A 14,627-nucleotide genomic window follows, 5' to 3' on the forward strand; every position below is an offset into this window, starting at 1 on the left:
TGAGTCACCTCCCTGGATAGAATAATAAAATCGCACAAGACATCATACGCGACCATCCCATCGGTCACTCACGTACCACCCGAGAAACCTTTCGTTTATAAATTACAGTTGATGCTAGAACGTACACCGACCATCTCTTCCAATTATGAATTTTATAAGCCTACGTTGTAATTCTGTGCCCTCAGCCCCGGATTTAGTGTACAGGAAAATAGTAAAAGCTCACTTCATTTCATGCTTACCGTATCTATGGAAGTTAGGAGAGCTCAACACATATACAATCAGCCGTCTTTCAACGAACCATTTGTTGTCGATGGTCACTGGCCGAAGCGTCGTGAGAAACTTCTGCTTCAAATAGCTCGCCACAAATTACCCACCCCCTCCCCCCCCCCCCCCAAAAAAAAAGGAAAGATAACCTGCTGAATCTAGTAATTCCGATTCCGATCTCAATCCAATGAGAGCATGATACCAACCATACAGTATGCATGATTGCAGAGGCTCAATGCAAAGGCTGTCGTTCTGTCATTATACTCCGTAGATATTGAAATATATATATATATATATATATATATATATATGTATATATACATATTTACATTATGTACCAAAACTGCATTCATCCCACGATGCGGCGGATTACATGTATCTGCGTACATTTGTATTTATTTACGCGGAGGAGGAATACAATATACATATGTGTATGAGGTTTTGCAATGCACAATATGAGTCTGGTAGACGCACGGGCGGATCCAGGAATTCTGTAAAGGGGAGGGGCGCAACAGGTATTTGTGGTGCCACTTCCGGGTTTCAGTTCACCTTTTTAAACGAAAAATAAAGGGGGGGGGGGGTGGTCGTGCGCCGGTTGCGCCCCCCTCTCGATCCGCCACTGAGACGTATAGCGTATCGAGGCAACTGATTTGATAGTGTGCAAGACTTGACCGATATTTTAGGAGTGAGATCCATGTACCTACACAGGTATGAAACAGCCACAGCGTATGCATAACAGGAAATAATAGATTACGCTACACCAAGTCTAATGGGGAATAACGAGCCCTATCTTGCGAGTGAAGTACGGGTATGTATACGGTATATATGTTGTAGAAGGAAATGAAAGGAAGTACAATTTGCATTCAAAACATTTACAATTTAACCTGCTGTTTATACATGTGCTACTCAGAGGCTGTGAAAAGTTTGTGAGTGTGTGTGTGTGTGTGTGTGTAGTTACGTGGATGTGTTTTCATGGTGCAATGGGGCGGGAGCTGCGGGACAGCGATCGAGGGAGTTTCAGGGTCAGTCTCACTGACCACCCCCCCCCCCCTCCAGCTTTACGGACTGAGCTTTTTGCAAGGTCATGGTGTTGTGATTTTTTCCTCATTTTCCATACACTTGTACTGGTACACCCCCCCCCCCCCCCCCAAGTTCCGCGGCCTCAGCTACTTATACCAGTCTTTAAGCTAGGGTTTTATCTTCGTCTTTTCTCTTTTGTTTTTTTTCCTTCTTCCGTGCACATGGTGTACAATTCTAAAACATCTGCACCCCTCGAAAAGCAAACAAACGCACATCTAAAAAAACAGACAAAAAACATCATGACACACAAAACAGAACAATGAAACAGCCCACTGATAAAAGCCTGAATACAACAGAGAAATGTTTGATTACACAACGCTACGGTCATTTTTTTTCTAGGCCTCCCGACGTAGAGAAACATTTTGTAAAGGGCAGCCTAACTCTGTGCCACTTGCATTACATCACGTGCGCTCGCACGCGGGGCAATGGACAACACACATCGTCTGTAGGCCCTACACAGTGTTTTCGCCAAAAACAAAGAAAGAAAGAAAGAAAGAAAGAAAATGAATTAACTAGATATGTATTGGGATATATCATTTACTGCTTTCTCGCTGTTCTAATACAATATGTTACTGTATTGGGATATGCAGATGTATTATTTGCGCAGGCGTAAATAGGAGAAGCTTCAATTTTTTGTAATGTGAAGGAATGGGGGGGGGGGGAAGGGAAAGGGGAGCTTGCGCAGAAATTGTACAATAAAGCTGCATAAGAAAAATGCACTCAAAGATAAGTCAGATAATCAAACATAAGTCATAAATATCTGCCAATTGGATATGAGTGTTCATAGACTTATGAATGTTTGATCTCAATGTTATGCAACAGGGCCCAGATTCAATACCAGTAACATACCGATAGGGGCCTATACTATACAATATACACTGTATATTCAAATTTCAAGCTTGCCTTTTCTGAAAATGATTATTCTTGACAACCAGACCAGAAAGCTACCCAAGGTTTGTCCGACGTAGCAACAACTAATGTATCAGCAAACTGGGTTCCAATCATTGAGAAGTGTTTAGAGATAAATGTACAGGTTAATATAATACATCAGGATGAAAGTATCACCCATGAATTTGAATATTGAGTAGACCAGTCTATTGCCGAAGACAACGTTGGTGGAGAACGAACAGACAGAAGTGATGTCGCATAGCACATGGTTGATGACCGACTTCATCCCCGTCCCCGAAAAAAAAAAAAAAAAGCCCGTGAGTTACATTGTAATTATGTTGCATAATGTATTTGCAATGCACAACACTGAAGCAAGCTTGAAACACTTGGTTGGTGCTTCAACTGCAGACATTATTTTTGATAAACTGATTCTCTTTGTAAGTTATGATCTCAATTCATGCACTTTGCAAACGAATACATTTTCCTGCTGTCAAGTCACTCATGTTGTAAATATACGTACAAACTGTAGTACAAAAAATGGATGAAGCCAGTAATAGGAAGATAATCAGCAATTACAATATACATTGCAATGTAAGTCTTTCCCCCATTTTTTTTTTTCAAATCAGTAATCATTCAATACATGTACTTTGGACAACCCCTATGTGCTATTATCTATAAAAAAAAAATAGATAGGTTTCCTACAATTATACATTCTGTACACATAACGATGCAGGGTGGGAGGATGGCTGACTAGTCTGAATTGCCAGTCTCATTTGAAATAAAATGCACGTACACCTGTCTTCCTCTTATCATTTTGCCATTCATATTATTGTACTTTTTAGCATTTTCAAACATAACACCACAGCTGAAGCCCCCATGAGTCGAATGTCACGTGGTAACATAACATTGGTTTCTAGAATCAAGCTGCAATGTCAGTGCTACAATGACACACTTTGTTCATGGCATCAGACATGTTCAGGTGTGTGATTCATTTTCTTTGCTTCAATTGATGGCCTACCCACATTTTTGGCAGTCTACATCCCATTCACAAACACATTCACAGTCACACAATGCAAGGAACATGTAATTGTACACAGACAGACACATACAACACCATTCATAGATTTAAACAATAACTATGTTTCCTCCAAGCCTTCTCATATATACATTTATGAAGACTTCTGGCACTGCTGATGATTATATTTATACCTGTATTCAAAATCATATAAAATCACACAAACACTAAATAATTCTACAAAAATAATGAAACTGCATGTCCAAATATGGGGTTGGGACTGGGCGCTTGCAAGGAAAAGAATTTGAGTCGGACCCCTTATTGTTTGGAGAAAGAGGGGGAATTCAGAGCTAAAAGTTTGAAGTTGCATGGATAAGCAACATCTATCGCTATAATGGAGGAGACTAAGGGCAATCTCATTCCATCTTCAAGTTAACCTTATTTGAATCAATTGTAGTAAAAAAAAAAATAGAAACATTTTTAATGAAATAATATTATTCTGGAATTTTACGCCTGGACACATTTTCTCCAAATAGAAATATCGGTCAGATGCACACATATATAATATGCAAATACATTGTAAGATAAAGAGATGGTGTTGTCTCCATTTTCAACTGATCTCCACAAAACTCTCCTACTGTCCATTCTTGAAATGACACAAGCAAATGTAAATTGATTGTATTTTCTTACACTTCTTTTAAAAATCACATCACCGCAGTGTTGTTTTGACAATCTATAACTGTTAGGGAAATGACAGTTGGGTGTAGTTGATAGTAAAACCTTGTCTTTTGATATTGCATTCATGCAACTGTGACCATTTCCACTACGAACAAGTTGCTTTCAAATTTCTTAAATTTCTCATTCCTGGAACTTTCTCTACTCATCTTTTCTGCTTGTGTGACTTTGTTCTATTTACCAGGGTTAACTTGAACACAGAGAGGGATAATACATTGATCACCAGCACAATGTAATACAGATTTGAACTCTCAAAAAACTGTTCATGAATTAATTCCCTGTGCTTCACAATAATCAGTCAACAGTCAACCTCGTTTAAGGATATGAAACCGACATGTGGATCGAGTGAACAGCAGCAATAGTAGTAGAACACACCAGTGGAAGTTTGAGGAAAATCGACCACACCATTGAAAAGTTATGCATTTTTTAAATTTTGGTGACGAGACTGCTGGATCAGAAGACTACTACAGATTAGTACATCACATATGCACTCCAATTTAAAGAAAATTCCTCAAAATATCATTACTAATAAAAAGTACATGTACACTTTTCCTGGACCTTGTTACTGACATATTATTTCAAGGGTAATTATAATATTATGCCTGCTTTCTAAAAGAGGCAAGGTTAGTGCTCTTTTATTATGCTAGAAAAGTGAAAATATGTTGAATGTTCTTTTCAAATTTGAAGGGTCTGAAGTCAAGAAGAGAATTCTATCCTTCGACTTTAGGTGAATTTTGAATTTCACAACAGAATAAACATCATCTCTTACAATTTATCCTGAATAACATTTTGACTTAGCCAATTTGTAGACTTGTGCGAGGTCAACTACGGTGAGTATGAATGTACATGTTAATTAAGGGGTCAGACTTTACAAGAAGTATTTAAATGATCTCATGGCTACTAATCTACTAGTCTACACTGATTGAGAAAATGTGACACATCATGGAAAAATTGTCTTGTTCATATGCTTGGGAGTGACATTCTTCGGGTGTTATGGGAAATCAGTGGTTGATGCAGATCCTATGTCATCTACACATCTTGACGTGATGGTGGCAGTACTTCTGACATTGGTTGGCTGCAAGAATAAGATAGAGAAAAAGAGAAAGTGAATTCATGTACTTGATACATTCTCAAGATTACATGACAAGGATGACATCTTACATGGTACACGTGTATTGTTCGTTTACTTCTGCACATAGACATTCAGCAATCAGCTGAAAAATCAATTCTTTAGATTGATGAGGTCTTCTGACTCAAAATATCAAGCTTTATTGGGTGGGTGCGTGTGTGTGTTTGCGCAAGTATCACAGGCTGACATGGATGTCTATACCCGGTACTCTCTTCTGCAGTTACATTTCAAGCTGGTGCCATTAAGAATTTCATTATTTCATACATTCCCAATGTGATGCAATGTTGAAATAGTAAATCATGGCAAAGCAGGGTGGTTCCTCTCACCTCCCTGGGCAAACATTTATGTTCAAGAAGTACAGAATGCAGGATTGTATTACAAAAGCACTGCCATACATTACATGAATTTCATTTCCATAATCTGGATAATGTCGAAAAAAAAAATCTCTGGGAGACTGGTGTTGATTATTCTATCAAAATTCTATATAAGAAAAGCAAGCTCATGGGTCTAAAAATTACACCAACACTGTATTTCAAAATTACACTAAATACCAATCCTTCTGTACGATCAACAATTCTGACATGGCATAGAAAAAGCAATTTTGCTTTCTTGACAAGACATGTAAGTGAGAGTCATATGAATTAACAAAAACTTCCAGTTGATTTTCAGACTTATGCAATTGAACATCAATAAATTGCTCTACTTGGTAGAACATTTCAGAATTTATAGCGTCTGAGGAATAAGAATGTTTTCAAAACTGATAGCGAATCAAAATGAATAAGGACAATGACATAGCAACTTTACATAAGAATGCACGATTGGGTGCTCAAGGAAGCATAGAAAAAGAAAAAAAAAACCATGCATGAATTTCTACAAAGGTGGACTTGTTAAGCATGTGGTATTGTAATGGAATAACATTCATGACTGGTTATGTGAGTGAACTTCCTACTATGCCATTATCCCTGTTCAGTGTACTATGTTTTTGGATTTCAGTGTATTGGCTTATCTGCAAATCTACAATGTATACATTATTTATGTCATATATGTTAAACTACAATATTATAAATCATCTGGAATGTCCCCTAAATGTACCTAACTTATTTCTTCAATTTCCTGCAACCAAAATCCTCCCTGAATCAGTGGCATACAGGTAAGTATTAAATGTAGACATTTTATTAAGATTTTGCACAATGTCTCATAATGCATTGTATAGTACGACTCTTCCATTTGTGCAATCACATGTATTTGCAGGGTTGGGGTGGATGCAGTTGAGGAGATGATCCTATGGTATTTCTAAGCAATAGCTATATGTTTATCATTTGGGTCATCAGGGCTCAGGCACAAGCAGATAGTTTCTCAATGGCCCTTTTGTTAATGTGATTACTGATAATTTGAGGCTTCAGAATGTAAATGTCCCAATAATGCTGATGTACAGTGTACTGTATTTCATTTTGCACTCTTTGAACATGCAGATTCTGCTGCCTATTCAAACAGACAACCCCTTTAATACCTCTCACACATTTCAGTATTCTTCAACCTTGCTACCTGGTACTGTCAATCAAACAAGACTAACATATTTGTGGACTAAATTCAAGCACTGTCCTACTATGGCCAGGAGTGATAACCAAAGACCTACCAAGTCTAGTGCATTAAGCATGAGATTCATTATGCTTCGGAGGTCTTTCTTGCGACTTCAAACCCGAGAAGATTTTTCTAATGCCTCCCAAGAAGAGAACATCAATCTACTAAAAAACAAACAAAACAAACAAAACAAAACAAAAAAGAGACAACACCCAGATTTTTTTTTTTTCAGTCAACAAGAGCGTCACATTTTGGGATCCATTACATGTATCTTTTTCTACCAGAATAGACCTATGAAGTCTAATGACTATTTGTGTATGCACCAGTGCTCCATTTCATAAAAGAAGTTAGGATAGCAACTCTTGCTGGAATGGCAACTTCCCACAGTAACAGCCACTCAGGAAGCTGGATTTTTGTCATTAGGCCTACCATGAAAATTGACATTCCACCAAGAGTTGGTATCAGTATCATATCAACTTTTTATGAAATGGTGCCACGCGATCAAGTAATTTCTGGCATAACAATGCTAGAGCACCTTTCTGTGGGGGCAAGGACACCCCTCCATCACTTTGCTCCCTCAAGCAACACCAGTAAAGGCAAAAAACAAAACAAAACAAAACAAAACAATCAAAACAAACACCAAAAAACCCTCACATCTAGCTGCTCTTTGACATTGTTATCTCTGTAACCATTGCAACCAGAAAGGCCTTCTACCACATGTCAGTATGCTTGTTTTTTGTATGAAGTGTAATGACATGTAATATGTATCGATTTGATCATTACTTTTTAGGGGTACAAAGAATTTACATTTGTTTCATTCCATTGCCATCACTGATATTGATAATCATTCCCATAACAAATGTACATGGAGAAAGACAATGACTCAAACTAGACTCTATAAAATAGACAAGCTGGTAACAATGTGTATTACTATGCTAACATCAAACAGTTATACCATTGGCAATGCACTGGCACTACTGCGCAATGCTAACACCACAGTCCATGGCATAGTACACGTACCAGTATATACTGCAGTACAATTGTATTACTTTTAGTTTTATACGTGTACTTCGTCAAGGTCAGGAGTCAAACCGGAGTCAAACAACGGATAGAGAGGAGAGCACGTATGTCATGTCAGTCATGACTCACCATGGTCTCGACACTCGACAGTTTAGAACGTCTACTCATCATGTTCGATGAAACCGCGATCAAGTTGAATGGTTCCCGACAGAAAACCATGCAGTTGTACTTACCGAGTGTCATGTGTAGTCTATTAATGTAAAAATAATATATATTTCACGTGTGACAAAATCTGTGTAGTCCATCAAGTGTCGACGTAGAACACAGTGTCACAATACATCACGCTCCATACCAGAGACCCCGTATGGATTCACTTCCTAATCTACAGTGAACATTCACTACGTAAGTGTAACGTGAGCAAGTGACTACGCCGCCACAGTACGGTACCCATTCGACTGAATGGAGTGAAGGCGGAACGTTTCTTTCAGACGAAGGAAAAGTCGAAATGCCAGTTAGCCTATACAGCTATCCATGTAATTGTATCATCCATGTAATAACTGGACTAGGCCCAATTACCTAACAAATGATTTTACAGTTTTCAACATGAAATTCATATCTACATCCTCACCTGTCATACTCTAGATGTTCGTAGTTGCCAATCGTTGCTCTTCCAACCAACCGCTCTATACATTACACACACAGTACGTGTAGTGAGTTGTGTGTAAAAATCCCATTGATGACGCACATTTTGCTGGCTCGTCTCTGATCTAATGCTAAATGCACGGGATCATGGCGCGGCAAAGGCAAATGTGTGTATGCCTGCTGCTGAGCGCCTGAGTGCACCCTCAACAAAGGCAAGACACTGCATAAACCATAGTCAGTTTCCTTCATGCACACATCCATCCGCGCCTGAATCTCAGCTGCTTCCCCACGCACGATTTCATATCACGAGCGGTGAAGAGGCAGGCAATGTGGGCACGAAGCTTCATGTAGTGTACTGTATTTTTGTACATAACGTTCCCTACACGAAGGACCGGTGGGCAAGATTTTTAATACGGGAAAGAAGAAGAAGAAGAAGAAAAAAAGAAATCATCTCCATGTAAAGTGTTACGCATTTCCAAAAGTCGCTATATGACGAAAAGAAAAGCAATTACTTACGTGCACTTTAAACAGCGGAAAGGAAGAAGGCGAACTGCATGTTAAAAAATATCAAATGCAGGACTATATTTTGATGGTGGATGAATCGGCTTGTTCCGCAACGTACGCAGCCTAGTACAATAGTTGCTGGGCCGCATGCTCCTTTCTGTGCTGAATCCGACATTCGCTGCGAGATGCATTATGTTTTCTTGCATATAATTGCACCAGGTAGACTGACTGCTATGCATGCTAACTACTAGGTACAAATGCAGGGATCTATCGCATGACAGCAGTCAAGAACGCACCTAGCATCTTGTGTTATGCAGCGGGCACATGTACCACACGTCTCTGGCAAACCCAGTCCGTCTAACTGTGTTAAAGGGAGTAGTGATCATCCTGTGCCCTTGAACGTGTGAGTGTACATGTAATAAGATACTTCCATATTGACTTTCATGAAGACTGGAGACGTGCAACCAGACGCAACGAGGAAGGAAGACATTCCAAACCAGCCATTTCACGTGTAGACTAGAGTCTGGACCCACATGAACACGTCAGCGTGACCTTCTGGCGGAGCGGCCGATCCTTCGTTCAAATTGTTACAGGAACAGGCCTTGCCGTGATAGCATGGTGCAATCGAGTCAGTTGAAGTGTATTCTGTAGGGCAAGCCATGTGATTGTGTAGAAGTCATTGAACAGTTGGCCTGGACCACGTGCCAGTCGTGCGACCCGTAGTCTTTTAATTGAAGTTCTACTTGAAATTCGAAGTGAACCATTTCACCTGGCTTATGGACCTGTCACCATGAGACACTGCATCAGACCGTAAATTGTCCAAGGCGTTAAATTCGGTTAACTTATCATCGTTATGATATAGGCCTACGATCTTTGCATAGAGTCTAACTTGTTACACCCTTTTACCTGCAGATTGGGCAAACAATCCAAAGAGCTAAATTCCGCGTTCAAGCGACTTCGTACCTTCCCAAGCCCAGTACGTACAAAACTAGCACATTCTCAAGCATTTGTTAATGAGTGCATGGCTTTCTGCCATTTAGATGTATAAGTTTAGATGCACCATGCATCCAGACGCAACCCCAGAGAACGACCTACTTAAAACGACCTAGAGCTGTGAGCATGTACTAGATTCTACTTGACCGCGAACGGAGTTCAACCTCGTGCCATGCGCCAATTAAGTCAATGAAGATCACACCCATGATTTTGCTGGACGATTCATGTTAAGCTGCTGTACCTGTGGTCATGCCAGTCTGATGGACTGATTCAGCAGCTATATCTAGAGTGTACAAAGCTTGGTCCATCAGTTGTACCGGGATACAGACCGAGAAGTCCAAGCAAAGGAACTACGCGGTCAGTGCTGCTAGAACTGCAATGAACCCGTCGTGTTCTATCATAACGCGCCATATTTCTGCACTCGTTTATAATTGGGCAATTTGAATGTTGCCTTGACTGACCTGAGTCGTCTTGGAACCCAACCTGCAGAGTGAGAAAGCTAGAAGACGTGAAGCTTGGTAAACAATTAGCCCGGAGCAACATCCCAGACAGCACGAACACTCAAATGGCGGCAGCGTACAGCGGTTTGAGCCGTGCGGGTTTGACATTTGAATATCTTCATACAAACTCGTGAGTGCCTCTCAGGGAACTATCTGTTACGCGCCAAGGGGCCTGTTGTTGCCGCTTGTAGATTTGTGTGTGTGTGTTGTTCGAATGTGTCAAGATATTAATCATGTCGCGTACAGTGTCTGTTGGCGATATTGATAAATAACCAATTGCGCCAGTCGGAATGTCGTGCCCAGTCAATTGCAATCAGTCCTTTTCTTCTTCTGTAGACTAGATCAGAAAGATCTGAACCCATAACTCTACGGTCCTCCTTGGATTCAGACCACCCTGAACACCCCCCCCCCCCCCTACCAACACTATTGAAATCCACTGCACAATCAGCGTACTTGACGTGTGGGCCAACAAAATTACAATCTCGAAAAGTGTTTTCTCTCCCACCTAATCTTGTCGCTGTTGTCCACCTTTTCTACCTTTTCTACCTTATCTCTTCTTTTCTTTTGTGTAAAAGTTTTAAATGACCGGGTCAGTGCTGTCGACGATTATTCTTGGGCCCTTTTCAAGAGCGTACAGTCTTTCGCGCTAGGCGTACATAATTAATGTACGCTGTGAGTGTAGTAAATCACAAATGGTTATTGCTTCAGTCAAATCCGTTGTAATAGCCTTTACAAGTACAAAGTAACACTTAGGCCTAACCACGTGTTTTGGGTGGATTATGAGCCTGAGCACTCATCTTGTGATGAAGCACTGTGTGCGTTTGATAGACGTACTTGGAGCTGTCCGTTCATGTAAAACTTACAGCCAGTATTTTACCACTTTTGTATGAAGAATTGAATTACAATCTTTAACTGACATTGAGGATAAAAATGTCGCGCCTGTTGCTGCTTAAACTGAGTGGACGTATGCTTAGGCCTACGGACTGTAGGCAATATCTATTCAATGAAGAAGATTATGGAAGTTAAGTACAGTCAACCTCACGTACAGCGGATATAGGCTAAGTCGAGGAAAAGTTTAATCGGATGGATGTTAAACACGTATAGTATGTCGAAGGATGTTCTCGAGTCAATTTGGGTTCGACTTAGGAGAGGTTGACTGTATACAGTGGAAGCTACACTACAACAAAACACTTTGCTACTCGGCAATAGACCATTTCAGATTTGCTGTAGGATATACTGAGTAATTTCATTTCATAGACAAGATTTCACAACGGTAGAATTAACTTGATAAGCTCTTCGAGGAGGCATACAGGGAGGTATGCTTCAAGGGCACGTGCTTTGAATACCGACTAACAGCATGTGCAATCTCGCGTGTTATCAGAGTTTGGCCTGTTGTTGATGGGGGGCGAGTTCTGAAGTTAAAGCAGTGGCGGATCCAGAGGGGGCGCAACCGGCGCAAGCCCCCCTTTATTTTTCGTAAAAAAACAAAAGAAATAAAAGAAAAACAATGAAATGAAACCCGGAAGTGGCACCAGAAACATTAGTCACGCCCCCCCCCCCCTTTACAGAATTCCTGGATCCGCCCCTGTAAAGGGCCTATAGTATTCTATCCTCATTATTCATGCATGAGTAAATTTTGTCTCCTTCCAGAACCACTCACGAATTTCTCTTTGGAGCACTTGCGGAACTTCTGGATAATGCAAGGTATTTATTCTCATTGTGAATGGCATAATAATAGGCCTAATAATAATGGAATTCTAGTGATATCGTATTCATTTTTATCACTTTACGCCATTTCATGGTTATACGAAATTTTGATGGAAAAGATAATGATTATTTTTGATGTAGACCTACCTCTGTCATCCTGTATAGTGATTTGAAAATCTGAGTTTTTATTGCCCCCCCCCCCCCTTGCAAACAAATGCTCTATGCTCTTCGTATAAGTATGTAACTTGGAATTTCTGTTTTCTTTGTGCACCAGTTTTCTCATCTTAAGCTGAAACTGGCGCATTACCAGCCAAACATGAACCCTCGCCTTAGAATAGCAGGAATTTAAACAGCAGCTGCTAGTGATCTAATAGTGGTAAACGCCTATATAGAAATGTAATATTCCCTGCTGTTCTGTTAGATGGCGATAAGTTTCTTCCCAGTCATCGTCAATGTGAACAGAAAACTCCTTTAATGCATTGTCATCACTTATTAACACCTCTAAACTATCTCCATTACAGAGACGCCATGCGAGTCGGATGGACGTGTACACTGGCAAGTACTCGAATTGTTATATTAACTAACGCAAAAAAGAAAGACTCTACCATAATGCAATTTAGTTTGAAGTGAAAATAAAAAGTGGCATGTGATATGAATCCCAGTAAATCGGTGATCATGACCGACCGACCTCGGTGTCCTTAGAATCATAAAAGTTGAACGAAGGACTCCGTTCATCATAATTACGGAGAAGATCGTATGTTATCGGGCCTACTGCCTGGGAGAAGCGACATTTTGGCGCCGAAGAACCAGACAAAGAGCCCATGGCGAACCGATTCTGACAAGACCACTAGTACCGTTGACTGCCTGCCAATAATGCTGATCGCACATTAATTTGCCTACTTTCGAAATGTCAGGAAAACAAAAAACAATCATCCGCCACGAAATGGAAGGTTTCACGTCAGCATGGATTACCACTGAGAATAACACAGCCGTGTAATTATTTATTTCATTTTCATATCGGAAATTATTAATATTATTGTGTGGTATCTGTTGAATGTACCTTGAACAACACATTTTGTATGTCCTAAATATATTTCTTGCGTGTGTGTATGTTTGTGTCTGCGTGTGCCACAGACGCTTGACGCGATAGGGTAAAACTCCTTTACCCAGTAAACGTAGAAAAGAATAAAGGGAGAATGAACTTCACATGTGATTCTATGGAGTTAAGCTATGCTAATGAACTTCATTTTTGTGAGTGGGGGAATGTCGGCAGCATCTATGGAAAATTTCAACACGCAGCATGCTACCCGCGTTGTCGAGACCACGTTGCAAAGAATCCGCTTTGAACATCGAGCGTGTTCACTGGCTGTATGTAAATTTACTGCGTATTATTGTGGAATACAAGTGCACGAGCCTTATAATGGGATTTCAAGTTCATTTGGGCCCCGCTGCGTAAATTGCACGATAAAAAGCAAGTAAATCAGATGTTGTAGTCTTTTTCAGCCAGGGTTTGTGAGGGAAATCAAATTAGCACAGACTGCAGGAAAAATGAAACATGAATCCTTAAAAACAAGGAAGTGAAAATTACAAGTTGTGAAATCATAACTGCCTCTCTGTAAATAGACTGCTGAAACATAAGGTGACTATGCACGACGAATGTCAACAGGATGTTGACAACTATACTCCGATATCACTCAATGCGTGCTTATCAAATTTACAGTACAATGTAATAGATTTAATGTAATGACAACTAGACATTAGGCCGCGGAATCGGATGGATGGCAGCCCTCCCCCTCTACCCCCCCCCCCCACACACATGTTTTGCCCCCCCCCAAAAAAAAAACAAAACAAAACAACAAAAAAAAAACTCAACAACACAAGTATATGTATATATATATATATATATATATATCCTATTATATTTAGATATATTGCAAACTGAAAATATATTCGTCGTCCCTAATTTTTTTCTGGTGGGGGTGCGGATGGGGAAGGCGGTTCCTTGTGACCCACATGCAGATACAGTAAACACACCCCACCCTCCCCGACTGCTCGAAAGGTAAACACCCTTGCTGGAGTAGCTGTATTGCTTGTCCAATCGCGTAGCGGAAGACAGGCGCCACTTTCCGTCGTCATTGTCGGCGTCCTTAACATAACTGCCCTTATCCACAGCCAAACTCTCACCACAGGCACATAACCTAAAAAGATGGCGGTCAAGTTCGCATATGGGCAAAGTCCGACAAAATCAAAGGTCAAAAGGTCAATGAACTCGCCCTGCTAATAAGCACTGTACGCACTATTTTTGTGCTGTATTCTCACTTTCCACAGCTTTGAGCTAAGACCACCAAATCTCACCACAGGTACACAACCTAAAAATGCCGGTCAAATTATAGTTGAAGTCTGACAAGGTCAAAGGTCAAAATGTCGTCGAAGTTTCCCTGATAAACAGTGGTACTCACAGTATTGTGGTGTACTCTAAATAACTTTCCACAGATTTGAGCGATGACCAGCAAACTCACACACTACATGTACATCACATAAGAATGCCAGTCAAGCTCGAATATTGAGT

This window comes from Diadema antillarum, unplaced genomic scaffold (genome assembly GCF_040938485.1).
Source record: "Diadema antillarum isolate AM-2024a unplaced genomic scaffold, OU_Dant_1.0 seq00000082_RagTag, whole genome shotgun sequence".
In the NCBI taxonomy this organism is placed as follows: Eukaryota; Metazoa; Echinodermata; class Echinoidea; order Diadematoida; family Diadematidae; genus Diadema; species Diadema antillarum.